Here is a 25,599-nt window from a genome sequence, read left to right as displayed (position 1 = left end):
GGGTTGACTATGGGGATCAACCGTGACTCTGAAAGCCATGGTTCGGGGTGCCCCTGACCCGGAAGAGCCCTTGGGGGTGCCGGACACTCAACAGTCACTTCCCAGGTTCCAAAGGGACATTTAAGTCGACCATGAAGGGGAGACTCACCACATCGAAGGCCGGTGTTGGGCGAGAAGATGAGCAACTTTTGAAGTGGACAGTGAACCCATGGAGGAGGATTGGGCAGTGAGGGTTTGTAGAGCAGCTCAGGTTCTCAGAGGAAGAGCAAAGTCTTCATCTGAAGTCATGGCACCAATGAAAGGGTATTTCGCCATGACAAACCTTACCCAGAATGACTCAGGAGACATGGGCCCATGCAAGAGACTTTATTATCTGAAAGAGAGAGCGGCTGCCCCAGATGGGGGTGGGGAGAGAGAGAGAGAGAGAGAGAGAGAGAGAGAGAGGGAGCAGCAGAGAGAGCAGTAGGACAGAGAGAACAGAGAGAGAGAGAGAGAGATGGAGGGAGGGAGGGAGAGAGAGTGGGGAGAGCAAGGGGACAGAGACAGAGACAGAGAGAGAAAGAGCAGCAGCACGGTGCCTTTTATTGTGGTGGATCTGCTCGGCCTATTGCCTTGGGGGAGGGTCAGGATGTTTAGAGATAAGGCGGGGTAAGCCCAGGCAAGTCTCAGGTGTAATTCTCACCGGCTTATGTACTTGGGACCATGGGGCAAATGGAGGATAAATTTCTATATTCTTACAGTGAGCTGGTGGTATTTGCTTACTAGTTGCTTTCCGGTTGCAGTCTGGACAAAGATATGTCTGTCTGGCAACATCCACCATCCGTTGTCAGTTAAAGTGGCTCCAGTCTTTCTCCTTTTCAGTGTACCTGGGTGGAGGGGCCTCTACCAGGGTGTTCGGGCCATAGTGAGGGAAGGAGCTCTCCCTGCCTCCTTACTGGCTGCTGCTTCAGCAGCTTCATCTGCCATCCCATTTCCCTGTGCTGTAGCGTTGTTTCCTTTTTGATGATCTTTGCAATGCAGAATTGCTAACTTTATTATGTAGTGAAGAGATTGAAGAGCCTTTTCATATCTGGCAGGCCTAGGGCTGGTGCCTGTTCTGAAGCAGTTTTTATTTCCAGGAAGATGACTTTTGCCTCCAGACAGGGGCTTTCAGTCTGGCCCCCCAGGAGGTTGCAGAAGGGCCTTGCCATTGCTGAGAATCCGGGAATCCAGATTTTTGCAGAACTTGGTGGCCCCTATGAACTTTCGCATGCCTCCCCTCATCTTGGGCTGGGGCAAGGAGTTAACGACTCTGGGGCCTTACCGTATTTGATGTCACTTCTTCCTGGGTGAGGAGGAAGCCTGAGTACCAGACTTGCTGTTGCAGATTTGTGTCCCTTTTTTATGAGACTCGGTATCCTGAGTCTGATAGGAGTTGCAGGAGGGCCTTTGTGCCTTTTGCACAATATTCCTGGGTGTCACTGGCAAGGAGGAGGTCATCTACGTACAAAAGGAGGGCTCAGCATGTGGCATCTCTTGGAAAGCTGGCAAGGTCTGCAACCAATGCCTCTCTAAAGAGAGTTGGTGAGTTCTTGAACTCTTGTGGAAGCCGCATCCAATTTAACTGCATCTGCCACCCTGTATCCAGTTCAGTCCACTCAAAGGCAAATAAGAGCTGGCTTTGTGGGGCCAGCCAGAGATGTAGAAAGGCATCTTTATGTCTGTGCGAGTGAACTATTTGGCCGACTCTGGGATCTGGCTGAGGATGGTGTGCGGGTTTGGGGCCACAGGGTGTAAATAAACAGTCTATTAATGGCTCACAGGTCTTGAACAGGCTGGTGCTCTCCTCCTGGCCTTTTGACTGGCAGAATCAGGGTGTTCCAGGGTGACTGACACTTGATTAGAATGTCTTCCTCTCTGAGTCTGATCAGGCATTTCTGGATGCCTGCTCTTGCCTCTTATGAGAGGGGATACTGCCACTGTCTTTGTGGCTCCAAGTGTAAGAAGATAGTAATTTATCCTCCATTTGCTCCATGGTCTCAAGCACATAAGCCAGTGAGAATCATGCCTGGGCCTGCCCCACCGTATCTCTAAACATCCCTACCCTCCTCAAGGCAACAGGCCAAAGGGATCTACCACAATAAAAGGCACAACTCTCTGCACCATGCTGCTGCTTGCTCTCTCTCTCTTCTGTCTCTCTGTCCCTCTGTCCCACTGTGCTCTCTCTCTCTGTCTCTCTGTCCCACTGTCCCACTGTGCTCTCTCTGTCTCTCTGTCCCACTGCTCTCTCTCTCTGTGTGTCTCTGTCCCACTGCTCTCTCTGCCCCGCTGCTCTCTCTGTCTCTCTGTCCCACTGCTCTCTCTGCTCTCTCTCTCTCTGTCCCACTGCTCTCTCTGCTCTCTCTTTGCCTCTCTGTCACTCTGTCCCACTGCTCTCTTTGCTCTCTCTGTCTCTCTGTCCCACTGCTCTCTCTGTCACTCTGTCCCACTGCTCTCTCTGCTCTCTCTGTCTCTCTGTCCCACTGCTCTCTCTGTCTCTCTGTCACTCTGTCCCACTGCTCTCTTTGCTCTCTCTGTCTCTCTGTCCCACTGCTCTCTCTGTCTCTCTGTCCCACTGCTCTCTCTGCCTCTCTGTCCTGCTGCTCTCTCTGCTCTCTGTCCCACTGCTCTCTCTGTCTCTTTGTCCCACTGCTCTCTCTGCTCTCTGTCTCTCTGTCCCACTGCTCTCTGCTCTATCTCTCTGTCCTACTGCTCTCTCTGTCTCTCTGTCTTGCTGCTCTCTCTGCTCTCTCTCTGTCTCTCTGTCCCACTGCTCTCTCTGTCTCTCTGTCTCTCTGTCCCACTGCTCTCTTTGCTCTCTCTGTCTCTCTGTTCCACTGCTCTCTCTGCTCTCTCTGTCTCTCTGTCCTGCTGCTCTCTCTGCTCTCTCTCTGTCTCTCTGTCCCACTGCTCTCTCTGTCTCTCTGTCTCTCTGTCCCACTGCTCTCTTTGCTCTCTCTGTCTCTCTGTTCCACTGCTCTCTCTGCTCTCTCTGTCTCTCTATCCTGCTGCTCTCTCTGCTCTCTCTCTGTCTCTCTGTCCCACTGCTCTCTCTGTCTCTCTGTCTCTCTGTCCCACTGCTCTCTTTGCTCTCTCTGTCTCTCTGTTCCACTGCTCTCTCTGCTCTCTCTGTCTCTCTGTCCCACTGCTCTCTCTGTCTCTCTGTCTCTCTGTCCTGCTGCTCTCTCTGCTCTCTGTCCCACTGCTCTCTCTGTCTCTTTGTCCCACTGCTCTCTCTGCTCTCTGTCTCTCTGTCCCACTGCTCTCTGCTCTATCTCTTTGTCCCACTGCTCTCTCTGTCTCTCTGTCCTGCTGCTCTCTCTGCTCTCTCTCTGTCTCTCTGTCCCACTGCTCTCTCTGTCTCTCTGTCTCTCTGTCCCACTGCTCTCTCTGCTCTCTGTCTCTCTGTCCCACTGCTCTCTGCTCTATCTCTCTGTCCCACTGCTCTCTCTGTCTCTCTCTCCTGCTCTCTCTCTGTCTCTCTGTCCCACTGCTCTCTTTGCTCTCTCTGTCTCTCTGTCCTTCTGCTCTCTCTGCTCTCTCTGTCTCTCTGTCCCACTGCTCTCTCTCTCTCTGGGGCAGCCACTCTCTCTTTCAGATAATAAAATCTCTTGCATGGGCCCATGTCTCCTGAGTCGTCCTGGGTAAGGAGGGTCGCGGTGAGATACTCTTTCACCGAGAATAGTTGCAGTCTTTTTCTCTGAAGAGAGCTACAGGGAGGGTGACCACAGAGTGCTATGCCCCTGTGTCGGCTATAAAAGTCATGTTTTGGCTCCTCACTTTCATTCTGACTGTGGGCTCACAGGGGCCGAGTGCGAGAGAGCCCGGTCCTTGTCAGTCTGAGTCTGCTCCTGCCAGGCTAATGAGCCTTTCCTCACGGGGCTCTTCCCGGCAGCAACTGGGCTTTGGGGCTTTGCCTCATTTGGGGCATTCATGTTTCTAATGCCTCCCACCACCCCCTTTTTTTGCAGTAAGCACACTGGTCTATGGCTAGGGGATTCCTGGGCTTCCCCCCTCTAGGTGGCTGACTTCTCTCTGCCTTCTGCCCATCTGTCTCTTTCAGGGCAGCTGCCAGGAGACTTGCATTTTTGTTTATTTTTCTTTTTGCCTCTCTGTTGGCCTGAACTTCTCTGTTTAGATATGTCTTTTTGGCAATTTCAGTCATCTCAGTGAAGCACTCAAGCTTTTGGAGCTTTCATCTGATGTCTGGGGCAGCTTGGGCTACAAATATGGTGTTTACTATCTGCTGGCTCCTTGGTGACTCAGAGTTGAAAGGGGTGTAGATGCTATAAGTTTCACATAGTCTCTCATAATAGTCTCCAGGAGATTCTGGTTGTTGAGTGACTGAAAAAACTTTAGTCATGCTCATAGGCTTTTTGGACCCTGCTTTGATCTCCTGGAGGAGAACGTCCTGATATCGGTGGATCTGGTGCTGTCCCTCAGGGGTGGTGAAGTCCCTCTTGGGGTGCTCCTCAGGAACAGCAATTTCAGCATATGCACCCTGACCAAGGACCCCAGCTGCCTCTTCTCTTCTATTGTGAACAGGATACTGAGAAGCTGATGACAGTTTTTTTTTTTAAGTTGGCTGATTGATTTGGAAGAGGGGTTACATAAGATCAACCATTACAAAGGGCTTATGGCTTTTCTGACAGGGTTGTGGAGAAGGGTTGATAGTAAAACATGGACTGGCTGGGCTGGATGGTCCCACACTTAATTATGTCTTTCAGGCTCCTGCATCTCTTGCACTGGCATCTGAAGGGCACCTGCTCCCAGCTGAGGGTACAGTCAGGCTGCTGGTCTGGGGGGAAGTGGGTTCACTGGTTCTGGAGTTGGCAGGGAGGCTGACGGCAGCGGGGTGTCAGGGACCAGGAGCTGGGTGCTGACGGCCTTGGAGGCACATAAGGTGGGAGCAATATTAGCTCTTCCTCTGGGTCACCAGTAAAAATGTGCAGAGGCTCAGGCTTCTGTTGTTTCTTTGCAGGCTTCTTTGCTGAGGCAACTAAGACCCTACTCTGTTCTTGACTGTTGCAAGCAAATTGCACCCAAGGGGGAAGAGTCTGGGCAGTTTCTAACTGCGAGTTTAAGTATGGGAACTGATTAGGATGACCTGGATCTCTAGGGATGACCCACCAGGCTCAGCAGATTGTTGGGACATCTAGGGTTCCTTCTGGAGGCCACCCTAGACTAAAGGTTGGCAATGCAGATTCACACAGGGTTTTCAACTTGCCAGGAGTTAATTTCATTCTGTTTTTTTCTGAAAATCTCTTTCTGAAATTCTTGATCATAGTGTCAGGGACTGGGTTTACTATGCCCTGACCCCATGATGTATCCGTGGATGGTGTGATGACAACAGACAAGGGAGGACTGCCTCCTCTAGAGAGACCAGTCAGATGCCCATCCATTCACACTCCTCATGGAGACTTTGGCCAGCCTTGGCTAAGGTGCACCTGTATAAGTCCCAGGCCAGGTCAGCCGAAGCTGAATCACCAATATGCCCTGACAGCTGACCACAAAAGCGGATGAGGGCCCATGCAGGATCCATAGTGCAGGCCATAGAATCACAGATTCAGTGCAGACTGAATGACTTCAGCTGCTCTGCACACTCACTCACACACACACACACCCAGGCAGACCAGAGTTTAAACATTCCCGCCCTGGGAATGTCTACCTGTGAGACTTCTAATAAGCCTCCTGGGAGTTGATCAGGCTCCCCTTCCACCCCAATGGGTGGGACTGGCTGGGTCAGGGACTCTGGGGCCTTACCGTATTTGATGTCAGAACCAGGTCCTCACATGCCAAGCCTCCTTGAGTCCGGTGGGAACAGCGAATCAGGGCTGGCCCAGGGCGACAAGGTGGGAGACTGCCGAAAGGTCAGGCAGGGCGCGCCTTCTCCCTTGCAATCTCCTTTTCCATCACCGCACCGCCATTGCCCCAAACCAGTGGCAACAAAGAGGCAATGCTGTTGGGTTTCCTCATCAGGGAACCAAATGTTATGGAAAATACTGAAAAAAAGCTTGGACTGGATCACCGATGGAAAAAAAAACCAAGCAGCACTTGGAGGTCTTGGAGTGTTGAGGCTTTATTTCACACCAGTGGGCTCAGAGGGGAGTATCTCCAAAAGAGTCTGAGCCCCGAACAAAGGAAAAGGGAGCAATTTATACCTTTCTGCTTCCTTATCTGTAACATTCCTATGTGCACAGCAAGCGAGCAGCAAGGGAGAGGGAGTTTAGGGAGTGAACCTTGGGACCCAGTCCTTGGCAGCACGGGGAAACCAAGGGAGTGTTTTTTTTGTTTGGGTTGAGGAGGGGTGCGAGACAGAGTGGAGCCACCGGCTAGGTTGCTGTCCTTGTAAATTTTCCCTATCATAATTACTAGTGGGCACATATTTTGTTGATATGTTTTCAGCTGCAAAGCACAGTTGTTATATCATATGGTAACAGTGTGTTCAGTTTTGTGAGAAACCATTGAACTGCCAAGGCAGATGTGCCACCCTGCATTTCTGCCCCAGTGAGTGAGCCCCACACTCTTGTGGGTGCTGGGCACTGCCTGTGTTCTGGGCTCATCTCTCCCACCAGATGCATGGTGGTGTTGGATTCCCCTGAGGAAGGCGCCGCCCCAAATCACTCACCAAAGACGTTTCTTGATGCAACAAGCAAGAGGAATTTATTCAGAAGCCAACTAGCTGGGGTCCACGTCAGCCCGTCGCAGTGGGTCTCAACGAGGACCCAGAGCACACAAAGCCAGAAGGTTTTATAGCATTTTCAAAAGGGGTAAAATTTTCCATAATTACAATACAGGGTTTTTTCTATAGGCTTATAAATCTTTTGCTGGCGCCACATCCTGGGGTCTGGTTAGATGAGATCACCTTCGGAATGTCTAGGGTGGTTCTAGCAAGATAAGCTAGGCATGTATGATTAACTGATATACGGTTGGCTAACTAAAGGTCACTACAATTGACACAGGCTAACTAACTTGTTTTTCAAGATTCTAATGATTTTCCTTCTTCTGGGTTAGGGGGTGGTATTTAGGCCTTAAGATGGCTGTACTTATGCTAACTTTTGATTCTTCAGATCCCACAGTGGTATCTCAGTGCTCCCACTAGCATTTCCCCAGACATATGATGTGCAGCATCCTTTGCTTATTTACAAACTGTGTGTTTTCTATGCTATAGTGTGCTAGGTCTTTGGACTCTTTTCTATACTAGGTTGTTTATTTTTTCTTCAAATTAAAATAGTTCTTGTATTTTTGGAGAAGAAGCCTTTGTCAGCTAAGTCTTTACAACATATTTTCTCCAAGTTCATGGGCTGGCTTCTCATCACCATGACAGTATCTTTTGGGAGAGTAGAAATTTCAAATTTTAATGAAGTTCTGCTTACATATTTTGTGCCTTTCGTGTCATTAGATCATTTATTTCTCAATGTTGATGAAGTACTTTTTTCCCTTTTATGGATTTTGCATTTGTATCCTGTTAAGCACTTTGTGTAATCATGTTTTTATATTTTCTTGTGCTTTATTCTAAAGGGTCTATAATTTTATGGTTTCTTTTAGACTTAATTGGTTTATGAAATGTGAGTGCTAGGTAACAATTCCTTTTTTTCACGTGGATGTGCATATGTTTTAATGACAATTTTCAGAAGACTAACCAGTGTCCATTGAATTGATTTATATACATGTTTTTCAAAAAACAAATGGTCACACATGCATGAGTCCATTTCTGCACTCTCTACGTGTGCCCATCGGCAAATTTGTCTATACCTCCCTGAACACCAGAGTCTTACTTTACCCTCAGAAGAAGTCTTGAAAATGGATAGACTGATGCAACCAAATACATTCTTTTTCAAAGTTACTTTGTCTGTTATATTTTAGTTGCCCAGCTCATATAAGATTTACATTCAGTTTGCCAAGATGTACACAGGTCAACAGGGATTTGACTGGAATTTTAATAAAGGAATGGATCAATGGTGTAAGAAATTATATCTTTATTCTTTCTGTAGTCCAGGAACATGATATGCCTTTCCATTTAATAGGTTTTATGATATCTTCCAACATTTTATATATGGAAACAACTTATGGTTGAGGTTTTGTGTCCCTTTATCCCCCTATTACCCCACCCAACCACTCCAACCCTTCACCCATTGTAATCAGTAGTCAATTCTGTCTCTGACTGTACTCCTGTTTTGTTCATTTTTTGTTTTGTTCTGTTTTTAGATTCCAGAAACAACTGAAATCATATGGTATTTGTCTTTTTTTGCCTGACTTATTTCACTTACCAAAATACCCTCTAGGTCCATCCATGTTGTTGCAAATGGCTGACCACCTCAGCAGAAATATTTCAAAGAAGAAATAAAGATGGCCATCAGGCACATGAAAAGATCCTCTATGTAACTAATCATTAGAGATGATCAAAAGTACAATGAGCTATCACCTCACAGCAGTTAGAAAGGCCACTAACCAAAAGTCAAGAAATGATGTGTTGTTAAAGATGTGGAGAAGAGGTAACCCTCCTACACTGCTGGAAGGAATGTAAATTGGTGTAACTGTTTTGGACCACATAATGGAGTTTCCTTAAAAAGCTTACAATATAAATACCATACAACCCAGCAACTGCTCTTTTAGGAATACAACCAAAGAAAACAAAACCCCTGATTCAAAAATATATGAAATACTGTATTTATTTTAGCATTATTAAAATAGCCTAAGTTCCTATCTATAAATGAATGTATGAAAAATATGTAGTACATACACACACACACACACACATACAATGGAATATTATTCAGCCATAAGCAATAATGAAATCTTGTCAATGCAACACTATGAATACATCTAGTGGCTATTACACTAAGTGAAATAAATCAAATGTAGACTACTGATGTGACTTTAAGTCACATTCTAAATTAACATTTTTTTATGTTTCTTCCTCCACACTTTATTTATAAGATGATGTAATCTACATCTCTGGTGTATCCCTTGACTAATTTTGTGTACAGTTTATTTTACTATTGTTTGCTTAACTTCAAACTTGCTTTGGAAAAAATTGGTCTACTATCTTTACTGTAGTTTTCAGTACCCTAATGAAAAATATTTGGACTTAAAAACATTTCCATCTAAAGGAGTTCCTTTATCATATCTTGTAAGTCTGGTTTAGTAGTGCTGAATATTTTCAATCTTCCTTTATCTGGGAAACTTATAATCCATCCTTCAGTTTTGAATGATAACCTTGCTGGGTAGAGAATTTCTGGTTGCAGTTTCTTTCCATTCAGTACCTTCAATATTTCATGCCACTCACTTCTGGCCTGTACAGTTTCTGCTGAAAACTAAGCTGATACATTTAGCGAGTTTCCATGTAGGTAACTGTGTGCCTCTCTCTTGTTGCTTTTATGATTCTCTCTTTATCTTTCATCTTTGCCATCTTAATTATTGTCTTGGTGTTGTCTTCCTGTGATTCATTTTGTAAGGAGTTCTCTGTACTTCAGGAACCTAGATGTCTATTTTTTTTTCCATACAGTATGAAATTCTTCAGCTATTATTTCTTCCAAGATACTTGCCAAACTTTTTTCTCTCTTCTTCTGGGATCCCTATTATGCAAATATTCCTGTTTTCAGTTCTCACACACCTCTCTTAGCATCTTCTGGCTTTAAGAAATTCCTTTTCCCAACACATATTCATGCAGCAGATATCCAAGGCCAGGCTTGTTGGATTCCTGCATGTTTATCTCCTCCCCACTCCATTCCTCTCCCTCCTGCATGTGCAGGAAAGGGGCAGGGCGTGGGTCTCAATCAATCACTTTCTTTTAAATTTGAATATGCTTTATTATGCCACAAATTCCCAGTTAACATAACAAATATTACCTCTAAATGGGACTAAAAATGTCACAAATACTAGCACTTTGTTGACAACACCCAAGTTTCCTAAGGTAGTGTACATATTAATCTTTTATAAAAATCTCAATGCTTCTGATAAATATTAAAAGGAACTTGTAGCAGATACAACTTTACTTTTCAGTGTGAGTGTAGAAACCTATATGTAACATGAAAATATGTGTTAAGGATGGAACGGCTGCTTGTGAACCGCTCTGCCTCAGTTGTCAGGCTCTTGTGTTTGAACTGGGCACCATTATGTAAAGATCATGTTGGAAATTTTTCCAATGAACTGAACAAAGGGAAAATTTTTTTTTATCAAATCAGTCTTTAAAAGCATCAATAACTGGTGTAATTTTTAAAGGGAAAATGAAATATTCCTTTCCTTACATTTGCATTAAATAGAAAATTCAAATCTTTTACTGAAAAATCAATACATTAATATATTTTCAGCCTGAATACTGAGAGCATTTCCACAGCATCCAAAGTGTGGAAGGGCAACTGGCAATACTAGCATTTCCTAGATAAGGGTAGACAAAGGGGGGTGAGTATCTTACAAGTAAAGCTGGGGCCTGAAACTGGCGGACCATGTGGCACATGGGCAGCAGATCACTGCTCCCATGCCAGGGAATATTCTCCAAAAAGGATGCTTGAAGGCAGCAATTCTGCAGCTCTCTCATTTGGTAATCTAATAGGGAACATTTTGATACATATACATGGACATATGAAAATTCTTCCAGAGACCAGGTTAATTATTAAATAAACTAAGAGGGGAAAAAATACCAGTGGTTAAAATGATGTTAATTCCAGAGTCTCCAATGGAAGCCACAGGAGGAAAGAGGTAAGGGCCGCTGGTTCCAAACCCCGATTACGGTCAGAGTCACCAGGTGGCAGGCTTTACGAATTCTGTCCAGGGTCTCAGCCTAAGCCTGTCTCTAAACTACAGCCAGGGAATTCTTCTCAAGCAGCACAAGTGACTCTGATGATCAGCCAGAGCTGAAACTTTGAATTGGAAGGTGGGGGAGCCAAGCTAGATCACTACAGAGATTTAGAGTCCAACATCTGATATTTTTCAATTATTGCACATTTTTTCCAATTGTCTCACCTTCCCTATTTTTCTAATAGTGAATAATGAAGGGGCTTGCCAAGTGAAGAAAAGAGTCAATAGGGCACCCAAAATGGATTTTACTACGTTAAGACCATTCATGTACGTTAATTAAAACTATTGTATACTATTTGAGATTCAATCATAAGGCAGACATTTCTGACTGTTAATGTATTTTAAAAACAGGAGTCTCCTTACACAACATGATGATGTCATCAATTCAACTCTAAACACTAATGATATTTAATAGAAAAGAAAATCTGTGTAATTCTTCAAAATAAATGTTTTTAAATATCCCATGTTAAGAAGACAATCCCTTAAATATGAGGTAGGGGAATAATTCTCTCACAGTGTTACTCTCCAAGTTAGAAATTAAGCAAAGTATTTCAGTACTATTTCTGTTTATGTGCTGTTTTGTAAATATAAGTGTAAATGTTTTAAGTGTGGATAAATATTTTGGTTTTTATTTTAATGCATATGATAATTAAAAGTAGTGGTTTTTCTCTTATACACTGAAATTGTACACATTCTCCAGCTTGTGAATAAAGAACATTTTAAATATCCCATGCTTATTTATAAACCTTGGTATAATAGAAGAAGCAGTACCTATATAAGAAATTTTATATTAAAATTATAACTATATGCTTTTCAGATGTTACAGTGATTTAAATTTTTTTCAATATTCAAATACAAAATAGCACATTTTAATTTACTATAGCATAATTCAATTATTCTCTTAAATTTTATATTCAGCCAACTAGTACATAATATTAAGTAACTTTTTATAGTAGCATTCCTTTTTAAAGATGACTGTTAACAAAATAGTGTGATTATTATTCTAAATTACTTAGAATAATTTGAAAGAACAATACACAGAGACCTTTATGATTAAATCATCAACACATAAAAGGTTGCTCACAGCAGCAATAAGGCATTTGCAGATAACCCCACAAGTACTTGAATTCATGTAAATAAAGACTGTATATTCCTTAAGGGAGAAAATATGTCACCATAGATAAAATATATACATATGGTTGTGTGACTAAATCATATATCATCTGAATACCACACAAAACCAAAAGAGGCATATTCTAGTGTTTTAATAACTGAAAGATGTTGCTTATTTGTGGAATATAAGGTTGATAACTATTCTAAACTAATAAGAAACAGAAATCTTTTGAAAATAAAAACACCCACTATTTACTAGAAATAAATATACATACATAATGTATTGCAGCATAGGAATATTATCCTAGCACTAACCATAACATTCAATCAGTAGATTTCAAATATTTTTTCCACATTGAGCCTTGAATCTTCTACCTTGTTAGCTGCCCAACAAGTTTCAAAAGAATTTTATTCTCCTGCTTCAGTTGTTCATTTTCATCTTCGATGTCATCTAGGTCTCTAACAAATCAATTTCTTCATTGAGTTTTCCGATCATTTCCTCTTTATCTTGCATTAGCCCCACAAGTCTTCAATTTTCTTGTCTTTCTCTTACTACTTGCTTTTCAAGATCTTCAATATTCTTGACCAATGTGCTACTTGAGATCAAACCACCTGAGGCGCTTGCACCCCGGCTGTATCTGCTGCACCCACTTCTCTCTGTTCGGGGAGACCTACGGGTCTTCCCCAGAGGCCGTGGCTGCGCTTTTGCACCTGCCTGAAACCGCAGCAGACGCTCCTGTAACGGACCGGAGCTGCCCGGGTCTGACAGCTCCCGGCTTCCTTCCGCAGCGCGACCTGCTGTGGAATCGCCGCCCCCGTCCACAGTTCTCTCCGCCCTGCTCCGGCCCCGTTATGTTCAACCGGGCATCGACCGCGGGGACGCCGACCGCGCCGGTGGAGCATCGCTCCTCCTGGGGCACCGCCCCTCCCGGGAACCGCCCCGCCCCGCCCTACTCGGCACCCTATCCCACCCCGCCCCTCCCCTCCCTCGCTCCGCCCTACCCGGCACCGCCCCCAGCCCTTCCCGCGGCGCCCTTCCCGCCTCCGCGCGGCGCCCTTCCCGCCTCCGCGCCCCGCCCTTCCCGGCGCAGCCCGGGACGTCTTCGTGGAGCCCGCTGGCCGCGGCGGCGGTGGTGCGCACGGCCCCGCGGGGGATTCCCGGCCCGTCGCTCTCCGTCCGTCCCTTTTTGGCCCTTTGCCCTTTGCAGTGCGGTCCTCTCCTCCTCACTGGAGATAGACGACGGCCTCTGCGGTCTTCAGGTCATTTCTCAGTTTAGTTGTGTTTTCCGCAGTTGCCTCCTTGGAGTGTGCATGCAGGGGTGTTTCTGCCTTACTTTTCAACTCCACCATCTTTCCGCACACCCTCTACAGTCATAAGCTTTAGCCCCGTAAGTCCCGGGATGCCAACAAGATTTATGAATAAATCCCCATGGGAGAATCTCAGCTGAATTTAAAGTTACCAAGATAATTCAAGTTGAGAAATAACAGACATCTATCATACGCAGTTTTATAGGAAAATTGGTAAAACTACCAACAGGTTCACTGTTGTTAAAATTTTATTACAGACCCTGTTCCTAAATTTCCATTTTTTTAACTCTAGTTACGTATTTCCCCTCCACCTTTATTTTCTTTGATTTTGCTGCTGCTTCTCCTGTCTTAATTTCCATTTCTCCCTCATTTTTCCTTCTTTCTATTCCTTACCACCTCACCTAATCTGTTATTATGTTCATAAAGAGTATACTTTAAAAAATAAAATACTTTCAACAGCAGAAATCTATAGATGGTTTTGGGTAATTTGGACGTTCTAACAGTATGAATTCTTTCAGTCTTTGAACATTGGATATTCCTACATTTATTGGTGTCTTTTTGCATGTCATTCATTGAAATCTCACAATTTTGAGTGTATTGGTCTCACACCTCCTTGGTTAAATGTATTCTAATTATATTCTTGAGGCTACTATAAATGGAACCATTGATCTTACACGTAGTTCATTATTAGTGTATAAAAATGCAATTAATTTTTTTGTATGAAGGCTTGTTTCATGTCAGTTTACTTATTTCATTTACTGGTAACAAAAATTTTGTCAAAAAGGGATTTCCTGGTTATGTCATTTTTGTTTCTGTGGTAAATACAAAAAAATACACGATTCTCACTGCATTGCTCAGTGAACGTTGCTATGTGAGTACATTCATGCGACCATCACCAAGATCAAGGTACGAAATAATCTCACTGAATTGTTTCCTCCTTCACCTTTAACACCCATTTCCTCACCCAGCTACCCAATGGCGAACACCTACCTATCTGTTCTCTCTGTCTGTGAGTCTCTTTCTGTTGGGTTTGTTCATTTCTTTCTTTTTGAGATTATACATACAGGTGAAATCCTGTGATGTTTGTCTTTCTCTGTGTGATTTACCTGATTTAACATAATCTGGGTCTGTCCATGTGGTCACCAAAGGCCATCTGCACACTGGGATACGACCACACCAGTCAGAGCGGCTAACACCAACAACACAAAACATAACATGCTGGAGAGGATGTTGAGGAAACAGAAACCTTGTACCCTGCAGGTGAGAATGTACATGGGTGCAGCCACTATGGAAAGCAGTATGAAAATGTCTCAAAAAACTAAAACTACAAATATGATATGACCCAGCATTTCCACTTCTGAGAATAGACCTGATGAGGTAATCACTGATTTGAAAAGTTATATGCACTCCTATGTTCATTGCAGTGGTAGAATGGGGGCCCCCTGCCTCCTTCCTCATACAGATCCACTAAATATATAGTGACACAAAGATCCATTATTTCTGAGATAAACCCAGACTCTAGCTGAGGGACCCTCACACTTTCAGCAAATGTGAAAATACCAGTGCAAAAATGGGTGGGGAAACCTGAGGCATAATCATGTCAAACAGCGAGTACATTATAATCAGAGGGAACTGTCATCTTCCGACTCTCCCTGAGGACAGCACAGTCAGTGTCCCTACTTACATAGTCACACATGAAAGGAGTGGCTTCCAAACCCCACAGCTTTAAGAGCCAGTTATCTTTGCACTCAACAGCCCCAAAGTGCACACTAAAAAGGGATGTCTTTAAATACGTATGACAGCACACGCTGTGGCTACCGTCGTGGGCTCAGTGCAGAGGGAGCAGACAAAAATGCTCAGCTCCCAGTTTCTCCCTAGAAGTAGTTACATGGCTTATTATCCCAGTTACCTCTTAAGGGTCAGTTTCTAACTATCTTCCATTCTGAAGCTGACTGCAATCCTCCTCGGAGCCATGAAGGGTTGTGGTAACTTCTCGGGCCTCGTAGCCCAGGACTATTCCAACAGCAAAACCAAGTCCAAGCTTCTCCCTTTATGGAGTGTGTCCGAATATCAGGAAGCCCAACCTTAATAGCTGCGACCTTACCATCCAGCTCTGAAAGCCAATGGGCTTGGCATTCTTGAGTGTCCCAGGACTACCTTCTACAAAGAGGCCCTTGTTAGCAGAAGTGCAGGCACTTCCCTTAGCTGTCCTCACAGGCACTGTTCAGAAGGATAGAAGGTAAAAAGCCCAGCCCCCAGCTTCTCCCTCAAAGGGTTCTGACTGTCTGCTTTCCCAGGTGTCCCTGAGGGAGACAGTTCTACAGTCCATATGGAGAAGGTTACTGGGCTCCTCTAGGAACCTGGGAGGCCTGTGGGAATTTCTCCAAACTTCCTTCTGCTGGCATACTCTGTGGACAAAAACAAAAGTTTCCAGCTTCTACTTGAAAGGAGCTTGTCCACACAGCTAGTGCCCCAATTTTACAGCTGTCACCTGAGGAAGTGGGTTCCAAATCACCAATTCTTGAGGCTGAATGTAGGCCCTGTAATTGCAAGTGCCCTGGGACCACATCAAAATAAGAGGCAGTTTATAAGAGAAGTGCGAACAACTTCTACAGCTGTCCCCCATCTCAGCAGAGAAACAGCTGCAGAAATGCAAGGTCACCAATTTCTCCCTGGATAAGGTTTAGCTGTACACTCTCGTAGCTGATGGATCATTGTACATTTCTAAGTAAACTGCACCTGGGAGTGATGGGCAGATAATTATTTCTCCAGGAACTTGGTTCACTGTGTGGGAGCTTCCTTCCAGCTCGCCCACCATTTAAGTCTTCATATTCTCCTTGAAATTAACTTGTCCAACACCTACCAACCAGCGTTAATGGCCACAAGCCAAGGACTGGATCCCGTATCCCCTATCTCTGCCAGCTGATGGTGCTCAGCACTCAAGAGACTTTATGACCAGAGAGAACAAGGAGGGGGTTTTATACGGATGCACAAGTGCTCCTAGGGGCTATTCCCATAGATCGTTACAGAATGAGTAGCCAAAATCACCTAGCTCATAGTATCTCCACATTGGGAGCAAGAGTGGTCCCCTAACATCTTGAATTTCCCAGTGGCTGTCCACCGTCAGCTTCTAATCAGCCTGCATCAGGGAGCCCATGGAGCAGGCCACTATCACACCTTCTGGAACCTGAATGGATGTATAGGTATTTATGCTGCTTCTGAGCACCGACAAACTTTGGCACACCCTAATCTCCTGGGAACTGCTTAAAAAAGGAGACAATGGTTTGAACATATGCAAAATTTCATAAGTACCTATAATCTTGGGCCAGGCTGAATGGTGAAGTTTATCCTAAACAATGCTAGTATTCAAGGCAGGGAGACTTGGCTCTTTTTAATGCACAAAAAGCAAAACAATGGGGAAGGGAAAATGAAGGAATTGGGAAATATATGTCAAAACAAAAAACAGGGTAATTTACCATAAACCAAACCTACTGAAATAAGTATAAGTGATTGACAGAACAGATAACAAGGTAATAAATATGTCCTCAACATCACAGCACCCAAACATGTAAAGAAACTATAACAGATCAGAAGGGGAAAGGCAAGCAATAATAATAGTAGTGGACTTCAATACCTCCACTTCCAACATTTTTCTGTTGACAGATAGTAACTGCACAAGTTGGGGTGAGGATATAATAACGTAGTAACTGGGAAACCACTGTGCTGTATGCTTGAAACTAATACAAGATCGTATGTCAATTGTACTTCAGAACAAAAAGTAGAGAACCCCTGAATAGACATTTTTTTCCACAGTTATAATAGCCCACAGATCCATGAAAAGGTGCTCGGCATCATTATCCACGATGGACGCGCAAACAGGACCACGTGCTGCGGCCCTTCACGCTAGTCAGAAGGACCTTCTCACAGTGACAGGAGGGGTCCAGTGTCAGCCCAGGTGTGGGGAAAGGGGGCTGTTGTGTGCTGCTGGTGGGAATTTAAATTAGTAGTCACTATAGATAACAGTGTGGAATTTCCTCAAAAATTAAAAATAGATCTAAATGATCATGCAGTCCAACTCTTGAGAGATATCCAAAGGAAATGAAAAGAGGAACCCAAAGAATATCCACAGCCCCGTATTCAGTGCAGTATAATTCACAATAGAAACTACCAGAAAATAGCCTAAATGTCCATCAACAAATGAATGGATAAATAAAATATGTATGATGGATTATTACTCAGCTATGAGATGAAGGAAATTGTACCATTCACAATGACTTTGATGTAATGTGAGGTCACGGTGTTAAGTTAGAGAAAGACAAATATTTTCTATATCATCTATATGTGGAATTGAAAAATGCTGAACTGATGAGAGTGGGGGAGGGGAAATGGGCAGATATTGTTTAAAGGGAACACACTTTCCAGTCAAAACAAGTTCTGGGCATGTAATGTACATCATGGTGATTATATTAGCTAATAAATATTTGAGTGTCTGGTACATAAAAAGAAATACTCATTGATTTTAATATTGCATTGAATTTTGTGTGGTATAACATTTAATATATCCCATATATTCTGTTTTTATATGAAGAGGACTTGACATTTTTATGCCACAAGCAAGCTTAGAGATGAAGAATAAAAAGAGGAATAAGGAACAAAAAAATTATCATATTTATAATGATAAAGTAATATTCTTACTTCATTTATTTACTGAGGGCTGCATGGTTTTTACCACTGTATTTAAAGTGAAATAACATACAATTGACCCACTACTACCACGAACAGCTGTGTATATTGGACAAGATTTTTATTTGGCATTACTGAATTTTGAAAAATATAATCTATCCCTAAGAATAACATCTTAACATGTTTATACTCGAATTCTCTGGCACAAGTATCTATGAAGCCTATTGTTTGGAAAGTTTTCAGAATCACTAACAGACATCTCACTAGGGATATGAGCATTATATTTACTGATAAAGGAGAGAGAATGCATGTAAGAATAAAATATGATATCAAGTGCCAGAAAGGGAAGGTATAATAAGAAATAGAAAATGTAGGTATAAACTAGATTTGATCACCAGATTGGAGACTAAAGTTTGAAAGTGATTGGGATGTCAAGGGTAGGAGAAAACACCTGAGAAAATTATACATGTTTTATATATGTATTTACTTTATCAACTGAAAATTACTTCCAAGAAATCACCCTACTTAAAAGTGAACATTAAGTAATTCTGTTTTACTATTACAATTACAGTAAACATGCTTAGTGACATAAGACCCTGCTGAGTGTCCCTTTCACCTCTGTGCTCCTTAAGCTGTAGATCACAGGGTTTAGCATTGGGGTGATAACCCCATAGAGCATGGAGATGAGGCTGTGTCTAGCTTGAGAGTGTTGACTGGAGGAGGGTAGAGCATAGGTGAACATGGCTGTGCCACAGAACAAACAGACGACCAGGAGGTGGGAGGCACATGTGGAGAATGCTTTGCAATTCCCTTCCACTGACTGGGTCTTCAGGATGGCAGATACAATATAGATGTAAGAGATGAGGGTAATCAGAAAGGCACCAATTCCTGAGAACCCTCTTTGCACCAAGAGGAGCATGTCGGTCATAGATTTAGATGAGCAGGAGAGGGCCACCAGTGGGGGGATGTCACAGTAGGACTGGTTAACCCGCTGGACTTGCAGAAAGACAGGTAGAAGGTGAACACTGTCTGGAGGAGGGAATTGAGAAACCCTGCTGCCCAGGTTCCAGCTGCCAGCTGGGTACAGCAACCTGTGGTCATGAAGAAGGTGTAATGGAGGGGAAAGCAGATGGCCAAGTACCGGTCATGAGCCATGACAGCGAGGAGGAAGAACTCAGTTACTGGGATGTGCTCACCATTGTTACAGGGAAGTAAGCCTGCAGAGCGCAGCCCAGGAAGGAAATGCTGTGATTCCCAGTCAGGAGGTTGTCCAGCATCTTGGGGACAGTAGCTGATGGTCAGAATATGTCTAAGAGGGACAGATTGGCCAGAAAGTAATACATGGGTGTGCGCAGCTTCTTTTCTGTCCCGATGGCCAAGAGAATGGCCCTGTTTCCCACCAAGGTGACCTGGTAGGTGACATCAAAGACCACAACGAGAAGATAGCTCACCTGGTGAGGTCAGAGAGCCCTGTGAGGATAAAGTGAGTCACAGGGGTGAGATTGTAGCCATCCATCTCCTCTCTCCATGGGGGTCTTTCTGGATGGAAGGAAGGCAGCAAGTGGGTTAGAGAAAAAAGTCAAGGATCCCAGTGATGAGATTCAGAAAATTGGTGTGTAGAGTTGATATGAATTGTTAGCTCTATTTTAGCTATGTATTTCAATATTCATCTTCCATTCCATTTCAGGGTAAAGCTCTCTGGGACCCTAAGGAGACGCTAAAAATTCACCTCCTCAGTAAAAACTACTGTGGGCCCTTCGCCAGTGTTTAGGTTTCAGAATTCAGTGACATCTTCCTGTGTGTTTGTCACACCAGCCTGGGCATTTACCTTGCTTTGCTTTGTATTGTCTCAATGTGCACAATTTTATGCACTATCAAAATTGTACATTCCTTAAGGGTAGAAGCCATGTGTTTTACATGGTGTGTAGTTTTAATAACTGTTAACAACTAGCAAACGCATGGTAAAATAAAAATTATCTAAGTAAGTATTGTATAAAAGATTGATGTGGCTCTTGGTTAGATAAAGTAAGTATTGATAAGAATAAATATGGAAATGTGTTTATAGCTTCTGAATCATAATCAGTTCAGTGTGAATTTAATAGTTATTTTCCACAACAATTACACTTTAATAAGTAAACTGAGTCTATAAATATAAACAAAACAGAAGAACAAACAAGTAAAGCAGTAAAAGAGTCAAAAACACATGGAACAGGTTGCAGGTTACCATGCGGAGTGGGGAGGTCAGGAGAATTAGGTGAAAGGGATAAAGTGGTACAAACTTCAAATCGTACATTGAATTTGTCACAGGGCTGACAGTATAGCACAGTAAATATAGCTAATAATATTACGTCTTTGGTGACAGATGATAACTACACTTACAGGGGTGAGTATCGTAATACATACAGTGGTCAAATCATGATGTTGTTCACCTAAGACTAATATAATATTCCACGTCAACTGTATTTCAAAAACATATTGAAAAAGAAAGAAAGGATACAACTTGTTTGATAATGTCTAAATATAAGCCAAAGTAGAGACCAGTATATTCACATTATACTCAACTCACATTCTCCTTAAAAAAAATATTTCACCACCTTTATTTCATTTAATGAAAGACAGTTTCTGATGTTATATATGTTTGAACTCTTGGCCACACTGATTTTCTAAATTTTGGAATTGCATTTGATGTATTTTAATGGTCCTCATAATCATAATGTTCATGAATATTTCTTAAAAGCACTTCAACTGAAAGCCTAAAAGTCAATACTTTTGTGGATTTACTCTGTCACTTTGAAAACTATACTAGTTTTTTAAATATCATATACATATGATAGAAAATGGATATATGATAAGAAAATAAAATGTTAAAGTAATTTTCAATGGTTCCCCACCATATTTATTTTGTCTACTTGAAATTGCTAATAATATCTTTCCTCAGATAAAATAAACAGTATGAATAATGCAATAATATGTAATGATTTATTTAAACATATGTAATGAAATTATTTTCTACCACCTGTTTTTCATGTAATAATTCTTTATATTTAATTAATTACTGATTGTTTTCATTAAAAACAGCAGAAATCATTCCAGTGGGCAAATGTTTTTAAGTTTAATATTTCATATGTATTTCACTGAACTCATGAGCTCTTGAACATCTTTCTCAGAACTATAGCTCTTACCATTTTGTTAAACTGAAATGTAGTGAGGTACAATATTATATCGGTTTCCGGTGCACAACATAGTGATTCTGTGGTTATATATGTTATTAAATGTCCATCACAGTAAGTATAGTCACTACTTGTCCCCAAAGTTATTACACTATTATTGACTATATTCCTTATGCTGTCCTTTCATCCCCGTGACTAATTTATTTTATGTTTGGAAATCAGCAGTTCTTTACCTCCTTCTCCCATTTGCCCACACTCCCACCTTCCTCTTCCATGCGCTACAAAATAGAATCTCCTAGCTCACCTTGGGGATGATTTTATTCATTCTTCAAGCAGGACCAGGTCTGTATTATGCTTGGGAGAAAAAATAAAATATTTTTTCAATGAATTTAAGAAAGATAATCCCTATATTAACCACAAAATGCTTGGATATCATTATGCAAGCTGGTGTCTCGTGAACAAATTAAAATGATTGAAACAAAAACATCAACCTGTCAGTTGGAAATTCTCAAATTTCCAAGTTTTAAAGAGCAGTACAATTTCACTTTTGTACACCTTTATATGTTCATTTTGGAAAATATTGTAGTAAATTTCTGAAATTTAAAGTTACTTTCTATCACTATAAAATTGATACCTTGCAACATTATATATTGTGTTCTATACGAAGGGCTTTTTCTCCTTGAGCTCACATTTACTAACTTCACTCTTTTTTTAACAAGGATTATGGCAAATAAGTCAAAACATACTGTTAAATATATAACCTAGTTCTACATCAGGCTACACAATCAGTACTCATCCTTCAAAACACGATATATTTTCAATAAATGCTTTTCTTTCTTTTTAAAATTTTTAGCCATACTTATGGTCTTGGATTATAATATGCAGAGTTTTTTCATTTGGGAAGAAAAGTTGTATTTATATAAACAATAACCTCCTTTAAAATAAAACATAATGAAAACTCATGAATTTGCATCTCATACGAGTGATACTTTTGTTGGTAACATATTGAAGATGGAAAGTTCTATAACATTCTTTATTAACCCAAGAGATTGATAGCACATATAATAAAGATTCCCAGAAATTCTAATGAAGTGCAATAGCTCACCTGCTTTGTGAGATTAAGTGGTGTAAATGAAGAATATGAGTTTATGGAGATTACAAGTTGAAATCGTTTTTTTTTTTCTTTTTGCTCAGGAACCACTGAACATATAATGAGCATTGGAGGAAGGGATGTAGGGCTAAGATTATCTTTCTCTTGGAAATTATCCAGAAATCAAGCTTTCTTTTACTTACTCTTGTGCCTGCATTTAAAAGCTCTCTCTTTTTCATCAAATAGCAACGTCAAGGATCCACACTATGTGGAAGAAAAGAAAATTAGTTAATCAAGCAAAAATAATCATTGAGAAATCTCAGGTCTTAAGATGAGTAAAATTTTATAATTACTTCAGTATTTGTCAATATCAAGGAAAATTATATGTAAAATTTCTTTATGAATAAGATGATATTTCTTATTAAAACTCTATAGATAAAGAAGTGCATACATAGTCTTCCTTTTACTCAGTGGTTTGACAGCTAAGATTTTAAAGCAGTCAAAAGTCCTTCTACATCTCATACCTCTATTTGCTTTGGCACATCCTTACTGCTCATTGGGGTCATGGACCATTCTTGTAGGGAACATACATTCAGATCATTCAGTCAGAAAAATTCATTTGACACAGCAGAATTCTTCATACAGAGAATCTGGATACACACTTGAGTACAAAATTACTAGCAATGAAATTTAATAATTGTAAGCATTATTAACACATATGCTCTATAATATTTGAAATTCCACACCCTTCATCTGACCTGTTTAGTATTCAATTTAAACTAATTTATTAAATATGTTTACACCATATTCACATCTTTACAAATATCAAATTATCTTGGTTCAAAATTCCAGAATTTACTTTATAGTTTCACTGTCTTTTTAGTGTGAGAGTACTCGTTACCAAGAAAAACATTAAACAAAAAGAAAGCAAAATGATCTGGCCAAAGAAAAGGAGGCATCAAAATGAAGAGAAAAATCCCCACTTACATACAGTATTAGTATTGTCAGTTATTCTACAGTGCTATGATGCCCACTTTTCTCTTAGGAGAAAAATAATAACTACTTTATAGGGAATATTCTTCTCTTCATAAATATAAATTGCTACCAACTTAATCATGGGCACTTAATAATAACAGGCATTTATTAATTTTGTCCTCAATCAATTTAATATAAAACCTAAAAAAAGGCTAAAGTATAGAAGAGAGAAAATTTGGATAAGACTAAACAAAAGAGGTTCAGGATATGAATTCTAAGACAAAAATAAAGACCAAAATAATACATTTTTTAATCAGTGAGATTATTCCTTCAAAATATGACTACACCATCCACTTGTATAAATTTGCATTTTTCATGTTAAACAATTAAACTTTAGCACAATCTTTGTGCATTATTACATGTTAATATTGTTAAGACTATCCACATTAAAAGCTGTTATGCTGCAAACATTTAGGCTCTGAGTGCAATTTCAAACTCTTTTCAACCTAAAATTGATAAATTGTTTTCTCTCATAATAATGGATTAATGTAAAACTAATTTACATATATGAAAATTTAAGTACATATGTATAGATTAAAAACTATGGGTACATCCATGAGTTCAGGTGAAAGATACACAGATGTTCATTATGTCATCCCAATTTTTCTATAACTGTGTAACTTTTCAAGATAAAATCAAACACGAACATAAAAAATAACAATGAGAAAATGAGTTTCATGATCCAGCCCCTTGTCCCCATTCCTGTTCAATTTCCCTATGATTGTGAAACTCTTAACTTTATCCTATGTTTTCATTTGAAAACTGTTTCCATTTATCCAGAATAATTCAGCCATATGGGCATCTATCTATGACATTTCTCATGTTTTTAAACTTCTCTGCCAATTCATTAGAAGACTTGTAGTCTGGTTTTCAGGCTTCACATGGTTTCCAGCTATGAAATAAAACTGCTTTTTATGCTCCCGTCACCTGCCAGGTCTTTGGTCTGTGGAGATGGGTATGTGATAAATTGTCAGGAAAAGCGTATTCCACACACATCTTCTTTTCTTCTGAAAATTTTTTGATTACTGTATTATTTGGGAATGAACCTTGAATCAAAAAACACCCCTCAAATAGCGTTGATCAAGCAAATTTAGTTATTCTTCCTCTTCCACATGAAAGCAATGGGTGAAACGCCACCTTCACACATTCCCAGGCACCTGGGCCCCCTGCTTTCCCTTCAGCACTCTAGGCACGCGGCTCTCACTCGCAGGCATCAGGCGTGGGGCAGCTCCAACCGCCCCGCGCCCACTCTCCGCAGCGCCAACCACGCGCACTCAGCGACGGCGGCCCGGTCCCCGCGCCAGGGTCCAGGCGCCTGGGAAGAGGGAAGGGAATAGTCTTGCCAATGGGTTCAGCCCCGGGCAAGTTCGCTGTGGATTCAATGGGACCAAGGAAAATGACAGCAAACGTTTTGCGGGGTGAAAGTGTTTGTTTCCCGGCGTGTTCTCCCTACGGTAGGCCGAGCACTGGCCCCCCTCCGCCGCCCCGAGCACTGCGCAGAGTTCTCTCTCTATAGAGCAGTAATAGCTCTTGTCTGCAGGCGTGGAGGCCATAGCCTATCAACAGTCCAGTTACGTCGTCAGGTGATTGAAGTTCAGTGAGGATCGTGAGGATCCTGGCCATAGGAGCCCTAACTTCCCCACAGAATGTGAGCTGTTGAGCCCCTTGGAAGAATGTTTTGTGAAAGCAGTCCTAAAAATTTCCATTTATTGTATACTTGAAAGGGTTCAATGATCTGGGCACACTCGGACGGCAGGGAGTCCAGACACATGGTTTTATTTTAGACAAATCTTTGAATAGCAAACAAGAGTGTCAAGAACTGCATATATTATGAGTTTTTACTAATTTGTTTATATGTAAAAAAGTATCATGAGATTTTGTATATCTTTAAACTATGTTGGTACTCAGGCTGAAGTATTTAACTAATATTGGGTTTATAAAACACATTAAAACCACCTTTAGTCTGAGTTTTCATTTTTTATTTGGTAAATTATGAGTTGCCTCCTAATATTTATTCTCTTGCTAATGACTGTTATGGGGTGGGGAGATGGAGCCCCCCCATATGAATATCATCAGCAAACAATACTTCCTGATGATTGGGTACATTTTGCAGTTTCCCTTTTAGCTGGAAATATCGACCTGATGAAGATCAAGTGAATAAAATGTAAGCTAATTTGATGTGCACACCCCATGTCACAACTATAAACAAGGTAGGAAACTGACCTGTACATTCCTATTTTGAGTATGTTGAATATTTCCATGTTGTCTAATTAATATGTTATGCATGTCTACAATTTAATATTTTAATATTCAGAAATAGTACCTAAACTTTGATTATATATTCACTTTTTTGGTAGGTGGACCAGCTCTCCAGATGACTCC

Source organism: Manis javanica, chromosome 14 (assembly GCF_040802235.1).
Source record: "Manis javanica isolate MJ-LG chromosome 14, MJ_LKY, whole genome shotgun sequence".
NCBI lineage: Eukaryota > Metazoa > Chordata > Mammalia > Pholidota > Manidae > Manis > Manis javanica.
The sequence above is the reverse complement of the archived record's forward strand: the minus strand, read 5'-3'. Positions refer to the sequence as shown.